The sequence below is a fragment of the Lissotriton helveticus genome, chromosome 11 (genome assembly GCF_964261635.1).
Source record: "Lissotriton helveticus chromosome 11, aLisHel1.1, whole genome shotgun sequence".
Taxonomy (NCBI): Eukaryota; Metazoa; Chordata; class Amphibia; order Caudata; family Salamandridae; genus Lissotriton; species Lissotriton helveticus.
Window position 1 is genome coordinate 74,214,694 of NC_136072.1, and position 17,794 is coordinate 74,232,487.

At 42.1% G+C, this 17,794-nt stretch overlaps 1 protein-coding gene across 1 annotated transcript in view; it reads left to right on the top strand.

Moving 5' to 3' along the window:
* Window positions 1-1,136: 1,136 nt before the first annotated feature.
* Window positions 1,137-17,794, top strand: part of LOC144791099 (dehydrogenase/reductase SDR family member 4-like) — a 194,971-nt gene continuing 178,313 nt past the window's right edge. Inside the window, exon 1 of the mRNA XM_078665757.1 lies at window positions 1,137-1,195. The gene's annotated coding sequence lies outside the window, so the exon portion shown is untranslated. The remainder of the gene's footprint in view (window positions 1,196-17,794) is intronic.

Here is a 17,794-nt window from a genome sequence, read left to right on the forward strand (position 1 = left end):
GATAAAACGATATCAAAAACATCAATAGCATTTACAACGATATTACTTATATTTGTGCATCACGATATTTGTGTGTCACAAAATTTAAATGTCTGTCTCCTGATAATTTCAAAACTTAAGTTTGTCCAACTACCCACAATGTAAAGCTTGCTGAGTTGTTAACTGGACAACGAAGGGTACACGTTCCACCAACACTGGCAGTTTTGGCACTTTTGAGGGCTGTTGCCTCAATAGTGCACACTGCCAGTGAAGCATTTCTTGGCGCTGCGTACTTTAAAGTGGAGAAAATAATAAAAGTCTTGAATTAACTCGTTAACATTTAAGCAGCAGCGAAAGCTAATCCTGAGAGATATTTTCAAAAGTCACCTGGGTCATTTCTACATCACAAACTTTGAGCAACAGCCCCGTCCACGCTGGCTGCAGGCGGCGACTGTCACAGGTGACAGAACTCAGATCTCCTCTGTTCAGGTAATTTTTGGTTTGAAGTCAATCTTCCCTCAGGGTCGGGTTTTCCCCTTAGCCGCTCAAGGTAAGCTTAGCGACACTCATTCCCCTTGCACTTCAAGGCGCTGTAAAAATTCAATAATAAGCAGACCAAGACATTTGAAAAGAGCGAACGGGTGCATTGATTAAGGAATTGTTTGGTACCATTGGCGGAACTCGAGCTGATTGGTGGATTGGAGTGCTAACGTTATGCTTCTGGGGCAGAGGAGGCCTACATTGGACGAAAACCTCGCAAAAAAGACAGGTTGCTTAACCAGAAGTCTTTTTAAATAAAGTTATCCACGCCACACCCCTGGAACCGTCTCACTGCTGCAAATGACAGACACTACAATTACCCAATTGATCACAGACATTTGTCCGGGCAAGGAATGTTGACATTAATTAATCAACAGCCTGTGAATGACATTTACAAACGTGCCTGACCGCCTACAGTTAGTTTCCTTACTCTTTAAGAGTCGGAGGCCGAAGGGATGGTTTAAAGGTCATGTCATCCACGGGGTGGGACAGAGGGCTCCTGGACCAGTTGGACCAGTCCGTGAGGCAGACAAGTGCCAGCCCCCTCTCGGGGCCACGACGGGTTCAGTGTTCCTGGCACCTCAGTCTCCAATCCGAAGCAGCAGAGAACAGACCAGGGAGCCGTCTGCAGAGGGTCACACGCTGCGACCACCGGACATTCCCGCTGGGGCTTAAAGTGAGCATCAGTCTTTGCAGCTGCGACAGTCTATTCTTTCTCTTTTCCAGCTGCTGTCTCTTCCTTTCCCCAATCTGTCTCCTCCGCCTCTTGATGTCAGACGTTCCCTGGTCCCCGAGCCAGCGTCTCCTGACCCGGCAAGCACCATCTTCACAGGGGCATCGCTTCCATTGGTACAGCAGGTGCAGTAGCACCGAGGCCAAGAGGTCTGATTATTGCTGCATTTCCCAGTTCGCACACCGGCCAGGAGTGCAATTTCCTTCCTTGTACTAGGGCCCATGACAAACTAGTTACACCACTGCACGTGCAGAGCTGGCAAGTTTCCAGCCTTCCTTTCCGACATTTTTAGGTTTTCACTCTGCCAATGTGCGCTTTTTGGGGGGTTTGTTTTATATAGCGCGAACTCGACCCGAAGTTATTGGAGCGCTTTACATGAGCGCCAGTTACATTACACAAGGACACATTCATTTTTGGTAGGCGCGGGGAGATTAAGTGATTTGTCCAGAATCACAGGATGTTGAGCCGACGCCGAGACTCGAACCTGGTTCTCCGGCGCCATAAACGGCAGCTCTGGCGGTTAGGCCACTCATGATGTGAGATTAGGGGTACTGTACTTACCACGGGACAGAAAGCATCGTCTCTACTTCCCATTATTAAGCCTGTGGGTGAGGCACAAAATGGCACAGTGCCAATCAACCGTTAGTACTTATCTGGAATATCCGTACACGTCAGCTGACCAGTGCGATACCCCATCTTTGAATGAACATGCAAAAGAAGAAGGGAAGAGTGAAATGTCTGAAACGGCAGTTTAGGAGCCTTTCTCGGCAGAAATAGAGATTCTTGATGATTATTAATTCCAGGGCCTTTGAAAAGGGACATAAGTACCGCTAAGAGAGCCAGCGATGAACACATTAAAATTACATATAACTAAATCAATATTGTTTGAGGATAAGATTATAAATAAAGTTTGTATTTTATTTATTTATGCATTTTTATATAGCACGAACACTACCGGAAGGTGCCAGAGTGCCTTACATTAGACACATGATGTTACATGGATAGTTACAGAGGGTTAGAGGTCGATAGTGCCAAATTCTGGTTGCGTGTGCCAGGAGTCCTTTCTTTTTAAATAGCCGGGGGAAGGAGGGGGGAGGGGGGGGCTAAGAAGCAGGCTTCCGAGTGTTGTAATGGTCTAGAATCTCCTGAATGCTTGAGTTTGTCAAGTGGCGTTACCACGTGCCCTGATGCTATAATACCATTTTGTTTACTATCTTGAAATAAATGTGCTAATTGGGCAGAAATATATTTACCACCCATGTTACCAATTGTTGTCTTAATGGTTATCTCATTGTTTAGTGCACTCTGCCTTCTTCATCTTCATCTAGTGCCTTTTGTGCTGGCACCATATGCCTGGTCGGGAAACATCCTTTACAACGCAACTTTTACCACGCAGTGCCTTTACGACGCAACTTTTACAACGCAAACCATTACAACGCATTGCGCTGGGGGGCGCTCTAGGATAGGGAATAAGTTTAATTTACTGTCCAACACCTTCCCTAGTGTCCACGGGGACTGGAGTTGGAATAGTAAATTAAACTATTCACTATCCAGCACCCCAAAGCGCTATGCGTTGTAAAAGTTTTCGTTGTAAAAACCGCATTGTAAAGGCATGCGATGTAAAAGTATGCGTTGTAACGTCATACATCCGCCTGGTCACTCTCTGCTGTTAAAATGTAATCCTGTGTGAATTTACTATTTGTATACACAGAACTCTAACCACTAGTATATGTAGTAGACCTTTGTACTTACTACCATTCCTATGTGACTTTAGAGTTTTCCTGTTTGTATCTCTTCCTTGAGTGACTTTACAACTTGTACATGTGCAATTTGTTCCTGTTTTTATCTCTACCTTGAGTGACTTTACATTACACCTTGTACTTCTGCAGTTTTTTTCTGTTTGTATCTCTCATGCAACTCATGTAATCCAAAGTCCTTTTGTAACGCAACTGGTTCTTTTGTAAAGCGCCCTGACACTTTTGGGTAATGTTTGCGCTATAGAAAATCGCAAAAAATAACTCTTTTGTCCTTCCTTTGACTGTTCTCAATGAACTCTGCCTAACTCTTCTACGCCTACAGCCACCTCTTTGCTCCACTGGCCATCTCTGCTCGACTATCTTTTAGTGACTTCCCCTTCCTTTTGTCCTTTCCACCCCACCCCACCGCACCCCTCCTCCCCATCCTCATTTGATCAGAGACCTCTCCCCATCTACCCCTCTGCCTGTTCATTCCATCAAATCTGTTTCTCAATAGCTCCCAGGTAGTGACACCCTACCTCATCAGTTTGCACCCTTTTGGCTTGTAGGGACCCCCCCCACTGAATCATTAATTGTAATGGGAATGTTTGAACTTTTCAAAATGTGATATTATTTTCAAAAGATAAAGTGATATTCTATATTCAAGCTTATCACGTTGTCTTTTTTGTGTGTAATGAACGCTCTCTTTTTGTCCAAGCATACCAGTGCTTTTGTTTACTCTACTTGCACTACATCCACAAATTATGCGAAGGATACTAACTCAATTTTTAGCCTTCAATTTCAAAATCCTTCACATTTACAAAGGGTTGTAATATTTTTAATTTTGCACTTGTCTTTTTGATGTATAGTAAGTTACTAATCTTCTATTATGTAAGTTTGTAAGCTGTCACAGACCCCCTGAGTGGGTTATGGGGACCCTAGAGTGTCCATAGACCACAGGTTAAGAAACACTGGCCTATCTCCCCAGCCCCATCTGCCACCATTCAGTAATCAATACACACTACACCTGCCTGATTCCTGCTCTTCACTGGCCCCAGCCTCGCCCACACCGCTCACAGTGGCACTCTACCATCCTCAGTTTTCCTATCTGCCTGCCTCTTGGCTTCTGCCCCCTCCTTGTCTGCCAGCTTCACTGATTCCTGTTTCCTTCTACCTCTGCCCCTCTGTATTGTACCCCTGATATTCTCCCTGCAGCCTCCATTTGACAACATGAGGGAGGGGATATGCAATAAGAAGCTAAAAATAAAGCAAGATGATACGGCAAGCGCTAACTGCATCACAGTGTTTTTTCTGGGTGGGTGGGGCAACATAGACAACATGAGGGTGGGAGTTGTCTGGGAAGTCAAAAGAAGCAAAATAGAAAATGTAAGGGTGCGGGTGAGAGTGGAAAAGCAACATAGACAACAAGGGGTGGGGTGGAAGGGAAGAAGCAACACAGACAACGCGGTCGACTGTGAGGGAAGAAGCAACAAGGGCAAAAGGGGTGGGAGGGGAAGATTAAGCATGGGCAATTGGGATTGAAAAGGGAAGAAACAACATGGCCAATAGTAGTAGAGGAAGAAGCAACACAGACAACAGGTGCCTAGGAGGAGAAGAAGCACATAGACAATGGAGACGGTGGGGGTAGGAGAGGAAGAGCAATGCAGAGAAAGTGGGGGGGAGGAGAAGAAGCAACAAGAATGACAGGAGAAGACGAAAGAAAAATAGTACTTCCATCACAGTGCAAGCAGCGGAAGGACACAAATCAAGATAAAGCAAATAGTGCTTGGTCCATGCTCCAGAAGATAGAAGAGGAAGTGAAGCCGGCATACACTGGCCAATTAGGAAGCTACAAATAAGAGTGGCAATGAGCAATCCAGTCTCTGGTTTCAAACTCACTCTGGCCGCAAGGCACGGCTGACTTGCAGAACGACGAGGGAGACACCACCGCGGCCTCAGACCCCCCAGACCCCCAGCCTGCCTTCCTGACGCTCCCGCTGACCCGTACGCGGCTGATTTTTCATCGGTGAGCTGCGAGCGGCTGGCGGGGGGAGTAAGGTGGAAGGGAGCAAGGTGTTTTTGTCCCCTATGGAGTGCCGGCCTCGAGCCGCGGTGGACGCTGCAGAGCCCCGAAGCCCCGGAGGACGCCCCCAGCAGTTGCATCTGGACAGGCATTTGGACCGGTTTGGGCGAGCTCGCGGTAAGCCTCCCCCCGCATGCCGTACGCACGCCCTTCTGGTGCTTTCGCTTGCCTTTACCCCCATTAGCAAGGGGGGCTGCCGCTGCTGAGGACTGAGTTCTGGGGGCCGTGGCATTAGTTGTCCGTTTCTACCTGCGCCCACGCTCACCTGCCCATCCCTCCTCTTGCCCTCATTAGCGGTCGGCAAAGGGGGTCGTGGCTGTGGATAGGGGTTGCTGCTGCAATTGAGGATTGTGCTCTGTGGGCTGTGGCAGTAACTGCGGAGCCAGTGGCTAGGTGTTCGAGGCGATTGCAGCATCAGAGGCAGCATCAGAGGCTTGGACACAGCAAACAAGTGATAAAGTGGATAAGTGGAGAAGTGGAGATAAGCGGTATCAGTCGGAGTCAACTGGAGGAGAAAGGCACGGCAAGAGCGCAGGCTGCGGCGGGCAGGCTGGTTGGCTGGGTAGGCTTGTTCCAGTGCTGGTCAATGAAGGCCAGTGAAGTCTAGTGCAAGATAGTGCAGGAAAGTATCTAACGGATGGTGGTGCTCCAAAAATACAACTCGTTTGCAGTCTGACCCTGAGTCTGGTTGAGCCAAATGGTCATTTTGAGCCCTCACAGTCCGACACTGACTCTGGCACTTTGGTTCTAGCTTCAGATCTACTAGCACTTCCAGTGAGTGCATCAGCACAGCTTCGAAGAAACAGATAGAGAGCAGTGAGGCTGTGCTGAGGTCAGCACATGTGAGCAGCGGGTTGTGCTTGTGTACCAGCATTCAACCTCCATTATATCTTTTAAAAATTATAAATCACTACTACATGGATCTGTTGTGAGAGGAGGGATAAAGAGAAGGTCTGATAAAGAGGGAACGTAGAGGAGAACAGAGGAGAGTGGAATTCTCTCTGAATTGTGCTTTGCGCTCGGTTCCCCGTGCATGGCCATCCTTAAATTGATCATCGAGCATTGTCTTTACATCCCATACCCAGTAACTTCCAGCAATATACTTAAAAAACATAATTAGTTATAATATAATAGTAGTAAGAAAAAAAAAAGAAATATTGCCAACAAAGATTGCCAACAATGAGGTCCGGCTGTCAGAGGGGGACCTTGCCTCGACCCCAATTAAAACGGCGGAGGAAGAATGAGGGGAGTTCAGATCTCGGGGATGATTTCCTGTTTAGTCAAAGCAGCCCTAAGGGAGTCACTCCGTGAGAGCAACCCAAATCAATAGCATTTTCTCCAAACATAAACTCTCCTGTAGATGTCAAATTCTCGGGAATTTGTAATGGCCAAGTAGTCGCCAATCTTCGATTATAGGATACCTTAGACAGAAAAAAACTGAAAACAAGGCAATCGTGAATGGAGCATCTCCAGTGTCGATTTGTGTCAATGTGGATCAAACTTCTAAGATACCAAAGTCTAATACAGTCGGCTCGCAAGGCTTAGGCCCAGTCATCGGGCAAAGGTTGGAGGATGCCCTTTTTTGACCAGAGTCGGAATCAGAGAAAAAAAAAGTCAGTAGTGATTCCCAACTAGTAAACAACTACACTGGACACTATTCGCCCTCAGCCATTGCACAATCTACTCGTCCAATTCAGGTCCAAGCTCAGGTTCATGCACCTATAGCTTTGAAGGATTCTACGTTTCCTATTGTAGTATCTGGTGGGGGCAAATATTCATTGATTTCAATACCAAAAGTTTTTAATCAAAGAGACATTATCAACATATCTTCTGGTTCAGATCAAAACTCAAGTGATGAGGTCTTTCTGTCCTCATTTACTATACACAAATCAAAAAATCTTGAAGGGCTGTCAGTCCTTGATTCCAAGGTCATCTTCCAACCTAAATGGTAGTGAAAAGTTATCCAATATAGCTCAGGCAAGTTTAATTTTGGAAACTAGTATTTTCAAAAATCAACTCTGGTTCCAGACAAAGGCTTAGTTGTGAAGGCCCCAACCCCAAAATTACACACCATATCTGTGCAAGCTGAATCTATGATTAATCCTCTCAGTTCTGCAGATCTATCATTACTAGCCAAATATGACGAAAACTTTCGGGACAAATCTTGTGCCTTAGAAAATAAACAACTTAGCCCAGATTGCGGAATTTGGGGTAGTTTACTCAACACAATGGACAATATTACTAGCGCTCTTAACTTTCACTCGAATAAATTGAATATTCAAGTCGACTTACTAAATACGCTTGCCATCTATGTATCCGGAATCGATGCCAAACTGCTTCTCCTTTCAAATCAGTTAACCAAAGTACAAACAGCTAAAGAAGATCAATTGTCAACATTTACCTGTGCGCAACTAATTGATAAGATTTCAGAGCTACCGACCATCGTCAGAATGTTGAAGATAGGACACGGAGTGGACACAGGTAAGTACAGCTTCTTTATTTGAAGTTACAGGGAGCATCAGTTAAGCACTGTACATCCTGCCTCAGCAACTGCCAGCCATGGAATAAAGAACAATCAGTCACCAGCACTCGGAAGGAGGTCACCTGGACTGCTGACTACCTTATAGGAAAAGAAATGCATTAACAAGGCACAACATATCTCCTTTCCTTATAATAAACAAACAAAAACAAAAGACAAAAATAAAATAAAAACACAAACTTAAAACACTCTACATCATCTTATACTTCAAAACCTAAGATATAAAAGATCATGTTACTTTACGGTAAAAGTACTAAGAAAAATGGTAAAGCTAATACATACGAATATCAATACATCATACTTAAAACACTCTACATCATCTTATACTTCAAAATCTAAGATATAAAAGATCATGTTACTTTACAGTAAAAGTACTAAGAAAAATGGTAAAGCTAATACATACGAATATCAATACATCATACCATACATCATGTTGTCCTTACGAATAATTACTGAGAGAAGAAAAAAAAAGACATAAAAATTTCATTGCCAATATTTTGACGTTAATCTCTATCAACAAACTTTACATAAAAGGTAAAACTAATACATAAGAAAATCATTATATTTTTTAGGAATGCCACATTATCAGACAGGAATCTTCCGTCTAAACTCTTGAGAAACACTTCATGGAGTCCCTTGAGGAGAACCCCTCTTCAACCCCTCACCCACAGCGTCCCCAGAATGTGAATCTTTAGAATACAACGCAATTCTACGGAAATACCAACCCTGCCCATTCTCCAACACAACATGCCACCTATGAACCTCCTTAACCCTAAGTGGATCAGAGAACTTATTCATACCATGCTCCCTACGACCTAATTTGATCTTAATCAAATCACCAACCTCAACCCTTCCTGTTTTAACTGAAACCACCCTATTACTTGGAGAACCACTATTTTCCATCAACCAATGCAGAACTAATTTGGTCTTAGGGACTCTACCACGCATACGCACAAAAGGGACAGCATTGGTAACACTATGAACCGTAGTGTTATAAGACCACACCAATTCTTCCACTGCTCTACGCACATCACCTTGAACTGACATCTGTATGGCACCCTTACCTAAACGATTCATCCGCTTCACGATGCCATTACCTTGCGGATTATACAAAGATGTACACATATGTTTAATTCCATGGTTCGCAAGAAAGGTACACATAGCCACCAAAGTCAATTGGGTACCGTTATCAGTAAGTAAAATCTTTGTAAAACTTTCCTTCAGAAAGATAGACCTAAGCTGTTTGATTACTGTCTCCGTGGTGATATTCCTCATAAACTCCACACACATCCAACGAGAACACACATCCACTAAAATCATGGCAAAACGACAATCATTAGGTAGAGAATCCATAGGGCCAATAAAGTCTAAGCAGACTTTGTCCCAAGGCAAATCGCTTACACTGACAATCGAACCCTGAGTGGGAGTAACAATCTTCAATCTTTTCTCACTCTCCCTGCACAATAAACACTGCTCGACCCACCTCCGAACATCATCATCCACACCAGGCCACCAAAAGCATCTTTTAAGGCGTTTAATGGTCATACTTTGGCCTAAATGACCTTCATGAGCAAGAAGAAAAAGTTTTCTCCTAAGAGACCTCGGTGGAACAAATCTCTCACCACGTAAAACTAAGTCATTGGATGAACCCAAACTAAGCTCCAATTGCAATTTAACAAAACTGCGTAAAGAAGGTTTTACATCATCCTCACGTCTCCAACCCAAACGTATGGCATCAACCAGTTCAACAAAATCTGGATCCTAAATGACTGCTTGATGCCACTCATCCTTGGAAATGGAATGATACTCACCAGAACAAACATCCTCAAAACTAGCAACCACGCACACACTCTCATCATCAAAATCACAATCTACCTTTCCAGAAGGAACAGGCAAACCGGACAAGCAGTCCGCTTGGACATTTCTCCACCCAGAAATATGTTCCAAAGTATAAGTATATTCTTGCAACTTAGCAGCAAATTTCATTAAACGGGGAGAACCATTACTAGCTCCACCTGGTGATAAAATTCTAATCAGTGGTTTGTGATCAGTTCTCAAGGAGAAATGCATTCCCCACAAATAAGTACGAAAATGTGAAACGCCCCAAACAGCAGCTAATGCCTCCCGCTCAATTAGGGCATAATGTGTGGAGAACAGCTAAGAGAACGTGAAGCAAAAGCTACCGTTTTTTCCATGCCACCTTTCTTCTGGGATAAAACAGCACCAATGCCGTAAGCACTGGCATCCACAGTCACATAAGTGTCCTTACCTGGTTCAAAAGTGGTAAGAATGCCAGCACCAACAATCTCGTTTTTAATCATCTCAAAAGCTTCAGACTGTTGAGCTTCCCACATAAAATGTACCCCTTAGATCGAGTTTACTGAAAAATTTCACCTTATCCATCAAGAGCACCATTTCTGAAATATTAGGTAAAGGAAACTTATCGACAATAATATTTTGATTTAGTGACCGAAGGTCAACACAAAAACGAAGTTTGCCATCCTTCTTTTGCGTTACAACCACTGGCGAAAGCCATTCAGAGGCCTCCACCGGCTCAATAATATCTTGACTTTGCATTTCATCAAGCATCTCTTTGAATTCTTTACGTACAGCAACAGGAATCCTCCTAAGAGAATGCCTACCAGGAGTAGCATCTTTTTAAAGTTTAATTTCATGCATATAACCTTCTAATTTGCCTAAATCTGAGCGGAAAACATTGTAAAATTAAGACAACACAGTGTCAATATCATTAAAATCATCAATAACTAATACCTTATCCTCTGATCTTGGATCAAGAATGATATGTAGAGCATGTTGTTGAATCCAACCCAAAATAGCCGGACCATCATCAGAAATATAAACTTTCCCAACTGCTGACCTCCCCTTGAACTCAAAAGTTGTATCCATGAAACCCTTTAAATTTATAATCTCACCACTATAACCCTTAGGTGTTATGTCGCTGTGTGAGAGTGAAGCATGTGGCCAACACTCCTTGAACAAATTGTAAGGAATAATTGTGAACATGGAGCCAGGATCCACTAAGAGCGTTACTGAAACTCCATTAAGAACAAAAACTGCCTTAGGTCTTTGTAAGACAACATGGACATCATCGTCAATACACAAAGACGTATCAGGAGGAATAATATCATCTTCCACAAAGTTTACTCTATTAAAGGCAGGACCCTTACAAGCTTTGCTAATATGGCCTCTCTTCCCACACATGCGACAAGACTTATCACGAGCAAAGCACCCTTGAAAATCAGCCGCATGAGACATACTTCCACATCGGAAGCAACCTACAAATTTACTTCTGCCACCAGAAGCACCACTAGGAAACTTTGGCTTAGAAGGGACACACTTAGGTCTGACATCACAATGTTTAACATCAGCAGAAGAAGCATTAACTTTGTTGACAACATTGACAGTCTCCTCTTTCTTAAGCTCAAGAAGACGCATTTCTTCCATACACTTATCAGACTCTTCAACCACTTTCGCAATGGTGATGGCTTCCATACTCGTCGCCAAAATGTTGAAGATAGGACACGGAGTGGACACAGGTAAGTTCAGCTTCTTTATTTGAAGTTACAGGGAGCATCAGTTAAGCACTGGACATCCTGCCTCAGCAACCTCCAGCCATGGAATAAAGAACAATCAGTCACCAGCACTCTGAAAGATGTCACCTGGAATGCTGACTACCTTATAGGAAAAGAAATTCATTAACAAGGCACAACATAGATCCATGGTGCAAGAGGTAAACACGATGTCAGACAGAATGGTACAAAATAAACCATCCCCAATTGATCATAACCATGGCACCGTTTTGGAAAGAAAAGCTTTAACTCCGGGACCCCCAGACGAAATTGGGAACGCACAGGCAAAAAAAGTTATCAGAAGAACCTCAACATCAAAATATAACCACAGTCTAATTAAAAATAAAAATCAACAACATAATATAGCATCAACTAATAGGAAAGTTGAAGTAAGAGACTACAAACTTGCAATTGATAATATAAAATTAAACACGCCTTTGAAATCCCAGGATATGAATGAAGGAAACAAACCTATGGATCAAACGTCAGTAGATGAAGCTATTGTTCAGCAAATTATCTCGATCTATACTTCGAATCCTAAAATTTTTTTAGAAGGTTTAACTAAAAGGGCTAGAAAAAGACTGAGGAAAGCACACAATAAATCAAATTTTTTTTTAAAACTCCCCAATCGATATCTTGCCAACTGAGCACACTGAGAAGGAAATGAATCCAATCTTCAGACCCCTGGAATCCTGCGGCGGCAAAACGACAACCTGCATATGCAGTGTATCCAGTAAACTCCAACATGACCATCTTTCTGAAATACCTCACGATAGTATATGCTCAAAAAATACCGTATCATCAAGCTCGCAAGTGAGGGGTCAAGACAACACTCATAGAGGAATTGAACAACCCTGTGAAGAGCAACATGCGTTCACAAAGAACTCTGCCAATAATGTTGTCTTTCCGGATAATAGTACAATTACCATCGAGTCCACAGTTCCCCCTGAACTAATCAAAGTGGACGACTCAGTGTTCGGCAAAGGGGTTACTCCTGGTTTGCAGCTGATATTGGAGAAAAATGACAATACAAAAAAGGAGAAATTAAAGACTGACAGGCCATTAGATTCAGAAATGCAATTACCATTTTGCCCACAGTATACTACCAGAGGATCATACGATATTTTGAACCGAGAGAACAGTTTGAAACTGTTGAACTCTATTCCTGAGCTCAAAAATTTAACATCCTATGACTTAGATTCAGTCGAATTCAAGAAAGATCTCAAAAACATTATTAAAGAGATAACTGTTACAACATGGCACCGAGCTGACATAATTAGTACCATCTTAGAAAATAAAATCCAATTTGAAAAATGGGGTATTAAAATATGGAGAATCATTGAAAACCAATATCCCACTTTGCTGATTCCAACGTCCAGATCTAATAGTCCTGTTCTAGGGGATCCTGTAACTAACTCAATTCTAAAAGGGTATTCGAGAATTTTGAAAGGAGCCACAGGGTCGTCGATTAACTTAGATCTGACATCTGGGATCAAGATTACGAGTTGTAAATCAGGCACTCGTGTGTGTAAAGAGTTAAGGACAGATACAGCTCTTATTGACGACTGGGCTTGGCTCCCCAAAATACTATCAAAAGGGAGTAATGACACGCACGAATGAAGCACAAAGAATAATAACAAAGTTTTAAAACCTTTCAATATTTGTTCATGGAACATAAATGGACTAAAAACGTTATTAGAAGATCCCGAAACAATAAGCTTCCTTAAGGACTTTGATGTTTTAATGTTACAGGAAACAAGGACGACGGAGAAGGAACCTCTAATTGGCTACTATGAGTATTTGAATGTTGCCTTGCGTAAGTCAGTTTTTGGTCGCCCTAGTGGAGGCTTATCCACTTACATTTCTTTAAGTCTGGACGTCAAGCATTTTGAAATTAACTTTCATCTTGCTTGGCTCATATGTATTAAATTAGCATTTATTTACCCCACAATGTCTGCCATAGTGACATTATATTTCTCCCTGTACCGCTAATTCAAGCGAGGTATTAACACCACTAAATGTGGAAAAATTTTAATCTTGACAACAATAATGTCATGTAATGTCCTGATGATGATGTCTATATTCTAAGAAAGGCATCGAAACGTCGACCCTTAACCCCATATGCAAACTTTCTACGTAAACACTGAATAATGCAATGGTGTGGTTTGTGTAAATATCCTAAGTCTGTTTCACTGAAATACAAGTGCACAGACAGATCTCCTGCTTTTCACATCTTCTTGTTGTTGTCTCTTGTATATTAAAGGTCACGGCTGTGCCCGCTTGACATTTCCAAGAAACTTGAAAAATTTAAACTTAAATAGAAAAATAAAAAAACCCTGTCCGGACGGACAGAAGACATACGACTTATTAAGTGTATGATTATTGTGCTCTGTGTTTATTACTTCTATATAGGGACCAATGTTCTCTGCAATATGATTTTAAAGATCAGGCACAAGGTCTTGAATTTGATGCGCCTCTCAATGTGGAGCCAATGTAAATCCCGAAGGATGGGAGAGATGGATGATCTCCTAGGGATATGGCATAGGAGACGAGCTGCGGAATTCTGGACCACCTGAAGTTTCTTCAACACCTCGTGGCATTCACCCAGGTACAGAACGTTTCCGTAGTTGAAGCAAGAGGTGACAAGCGCCTGGACTACCATTCTTTTCGTGGAGTCTGGGAGCATCCAGATGATCTTCCGCAACCATAATAAAATGGTAAAGCAGGTGGAGGCAACGCTAACCACCTGTTGCCGCATTGAGAGGTTACTATCAATGATAACTCCCAGGTTCCGCACTTGAGTAACTGGTTGAGGAAGAGTACCTATTTCCAGTGGCCAGTGTTGTGTCCCCCACAAGTGCTTGTGTTTACCTAAAATGACAACCTCGGTCTTATCACCGTTTATTTTCAATAGGTTGGCACACATCCATTCTGACACCCTCTGTAATCCCACGTGAAGGGAGGAAGGCGATCCTTCCTTAGTGGAGGACAGGGAAAATATAATTTGTGTGTCATCGGCGTATGAGTAAAGGGACAGATCTGCATCCTTCCCGATAGATGCCAGGGGTCTCACGTAGATGTTAAAGAGCACAGGGCTCAGGGTTGACCCCTGGGGAACTCCATACGCGATTGACCTAATTGTAGATGAACATTTAGAGGAAATGACCTGGAATGTACGGTCACTGAGAAAAGAGGACAGCCAAGTTAAGGCGGACCCTACGACTCCTGCTGACTATAGAGACTTCAAAAGGATGGCATGTGACACAGTGTCAAATGCGGCGCTCAGATCTAATAGAATGAGTGCCGTAGTCTCCCCTTTATCCAGACAAGAGCGCAACTTCTCAGTGACCCCCAACAAGGTGGTTTCTGTTGAGAAATGAGTTCTGAATCCAGATTGGGATGGATGAAAGAATCCCGTTCTTTCCACATGATCTGAAAGCTGGCGGTTAACATGTTTTTCCAAAACTTTGGAAAGAGCTGGCAGCAGTGAAATTGGGCGATAGTTTGACATAATTGTCGGGTTAGCTCCGGGCTTTTTCAACAGAGGGGCAACCATTGCTCGCTTCCATTCTAGGGGAACACATGATTCACGTAGAGATGCATTCAGGAGTGCTTTAAGGACTCCAAGGGCCACTGGAGAAAGCTGTTGAAGAATGTTAGCCGGAAGAGGATCTAAGGGGCAACCGGATTTTACCCTGGCTAGGCAATCAAAGAAAGAAACATCATTGAGGGGAGACCATGTGGATATCTTAGCAGCTGGAGAAAGATAGCTTCCACATTTCATATCAGGCAGAGGATTCACTATATTCACAGAATTAGGTGTCTTTAGTGAGCTGTATATCGTCTCGACCTTAGTAATGAAATAGTTTGCAATATCAGTGCATCGAGTGTCATCCAGGGCAGGTGACGTAGGAACAGTCTTTGAACCTGCTAACTTCTTCACCATGGAAAATAAAGCCGGTAGCCGATTCATTGAATTAGTGATAGTATTCGAGACAAAAGAGATTTTAGCTATCTTACAGGCCAGGTGGTATTTGTTTAAAACAGCTTTATAATCAGACTTGCCGCTAAGAGAATAGGTCTTACGCCATCTTCTTTCTAAGTATTTGCACTTTGATTTAATGGCTCTTAGTTCAATATTGAACCATGGGGCCGGAGGATGGTGGGTAGAACTGCGTTTAGATACCAGGGGCAGACAGGCATCAATGGACGCAGCTAACCACTTGGATACCGCAAGATTTAGGGAGCAACAGGGTAAAGTAATATCCGGAGGATTCTCCATTAAAAGGTGGTTAAGGGAATCAACATTTACATTCTTCCAAGGTCTTCTACTGACTAAGTCATCACTTCCCGGAGTAGTATCTCCTGGGGTGATTAATTTAAATCTGATGGCATAATGGTCCGTCCACTCCAGGGGCTAATAGAGCTACAAGGGTAGTTTTTAGAAAACTGAATGGAACCAAAAAAACTTGGAATATCCTTAAATTAAAAAATTTCAGAAAGCAATATTAATATGAGCTATGGAAAGCCGAACAAACTTATTATGAAGGTTTATGGGCCAAATTAAATTGTTCATGTAAAACTCGAAATCCAAAATTATTTTGGAGAATAATTAATAATCTGGAAAATGGTAGTAATAGGGGGAACAGTGCGAATATAGATGAATCCTGTTGGACATCTTTTACCTATAATCTTTATGTTGCACCTGCGGCCCTACAATCCTACTCCAACATTCTCTGCCAGAAGACATATACATCAAGTAGAGATGAAGCCAGAAAATACAGCTTCGACCAGGCTAATGATCATTCAGAGTCATATATTGAGGGCTTGTGGCCTAAGGTGCGTGTCCCGCTCATTGTACAAATGGAACCTCAAGAAACGGAGTTTTGGCATGTGGAGCAAGTCAAAAAAGCAATGAACAGGATCAAATCGAATGGAGCGCCTGGCCCCAATGGGATTCCAAACTAAATTTTTCAAGCAAATCTTAAGTATTGGCCTGAGGTTCTAACAAATGTATTTAATGACATCATTAAATCTAGAACAGTTCCTGACTCATGGCAAGGAAGCATAATCCATCCAATATATAAAAGTGGCCCACAAGACAATCCTGCAAATTATCGATTTATTGCATTGACTGATGTGGAGGCAAACATTTTTGCGAGTTGCCTCCTTGAAGATCTGGAAGACTGGGCCTCAAGAAACAAATTAACTCCAGCTTTCCAAACCGGTTTTAAAAGAGGAGAATCAACTAGCACAAACTTGATTTTTCTATCTTTATTAGGCGATAGGGCAAAATATAGAAAGCAAAAGTTATATATTTTTTTTGTCGTACCTAAATCTGCCTTTGATTCTGTTCCTCGAAATCTGTTATGGGCTAAACTTTTGGAATGGGGTATCCCAAAACAATTGCTGGATATGATGAAATTGTTATATTCCAATACATGGGTAAAGATTCAAATCTGAGATGGCAGAAGTACTACCCGCCGTCTTGACACTAAGACAGGCCTGAAACACGGCTGTGTACTTGCTCCATGTCTTTTTAATTTATTTATGGCTGATCTCCCTAGACACTTCAAAGAAGTTAATGCTCACTCGCCCTCAATTTTTGGCAATGAAATTAAGTATTTACAATATGCAGATGACACCATATTATTAAGTCATTGTGTTATAGGATTAAGAAGGATTAATTGATTCTTTCAATCATTATACTGCCCTTAATGGTTTGAAAATGAACACTAAAAAAACAAAAATAATGATTATAGGTGGTAAAAAAGCAGATAAGAAAGAATGGAACATTAACGGATTACATATTGAAACTGTAAAATTTTATAATATCTAGGAATAACATTTGATGATAAAATGTAATTTAAACAGCATTTTACTAATCTCAAAGCAAAGGCAACAGCATTGTCTTTTGCTTTTAGAAAGTTGAGGGATAAGTTGTCAAGTCCAAACCAAGAGCATTTACTGAAGGTCATGAAAGCGAAGTTGATTCCATCTTTGACTTATGGTTCAATAATTTTTCGTGGTAAAGACGCGAAAATTCTTGATGACCTGCAAATAAAAGTTTTTAAATCAGTTTTTAGGATTCCGAAGCACATAGGACATGCCAATGTTAGATTAGAATTTGGTCTGAAAAGGCAACTTTAGTACGGCAATCTGCCTTTTCTAAAAATGCTATACTCATTATATCGTTCAGAACAAGATACCCTTGCCGAACAATGTTGGCAGGAGATAATAAAATATGAGCATGCTTATAGCTGGAGATCCTTTTTAAACGAGAGTTTAAATAATTTTAATTGTCCATTATTTGGAGAAGAGGGGAGGAGCAAATCTGTTTATAAACAAACATTAAATAGATCAGCCAACCTATTATCGATTATTTTAGATAAAGATGAGCTTAGAATAAAGTACCACTCTTGGTCAATGGCTAGCTCATTCAATAAATTAGAACCTCAATTATATATGTTGACTCACCTAAAATCATACTTACGGGATGAATGTATGCTATTGCGGTTTGGGAGATACCCCACTAAGGACGGAATACCCAAATGGGAAAAAAAGTGGTCCTCTATCCTTTGTAGATTATGTGGT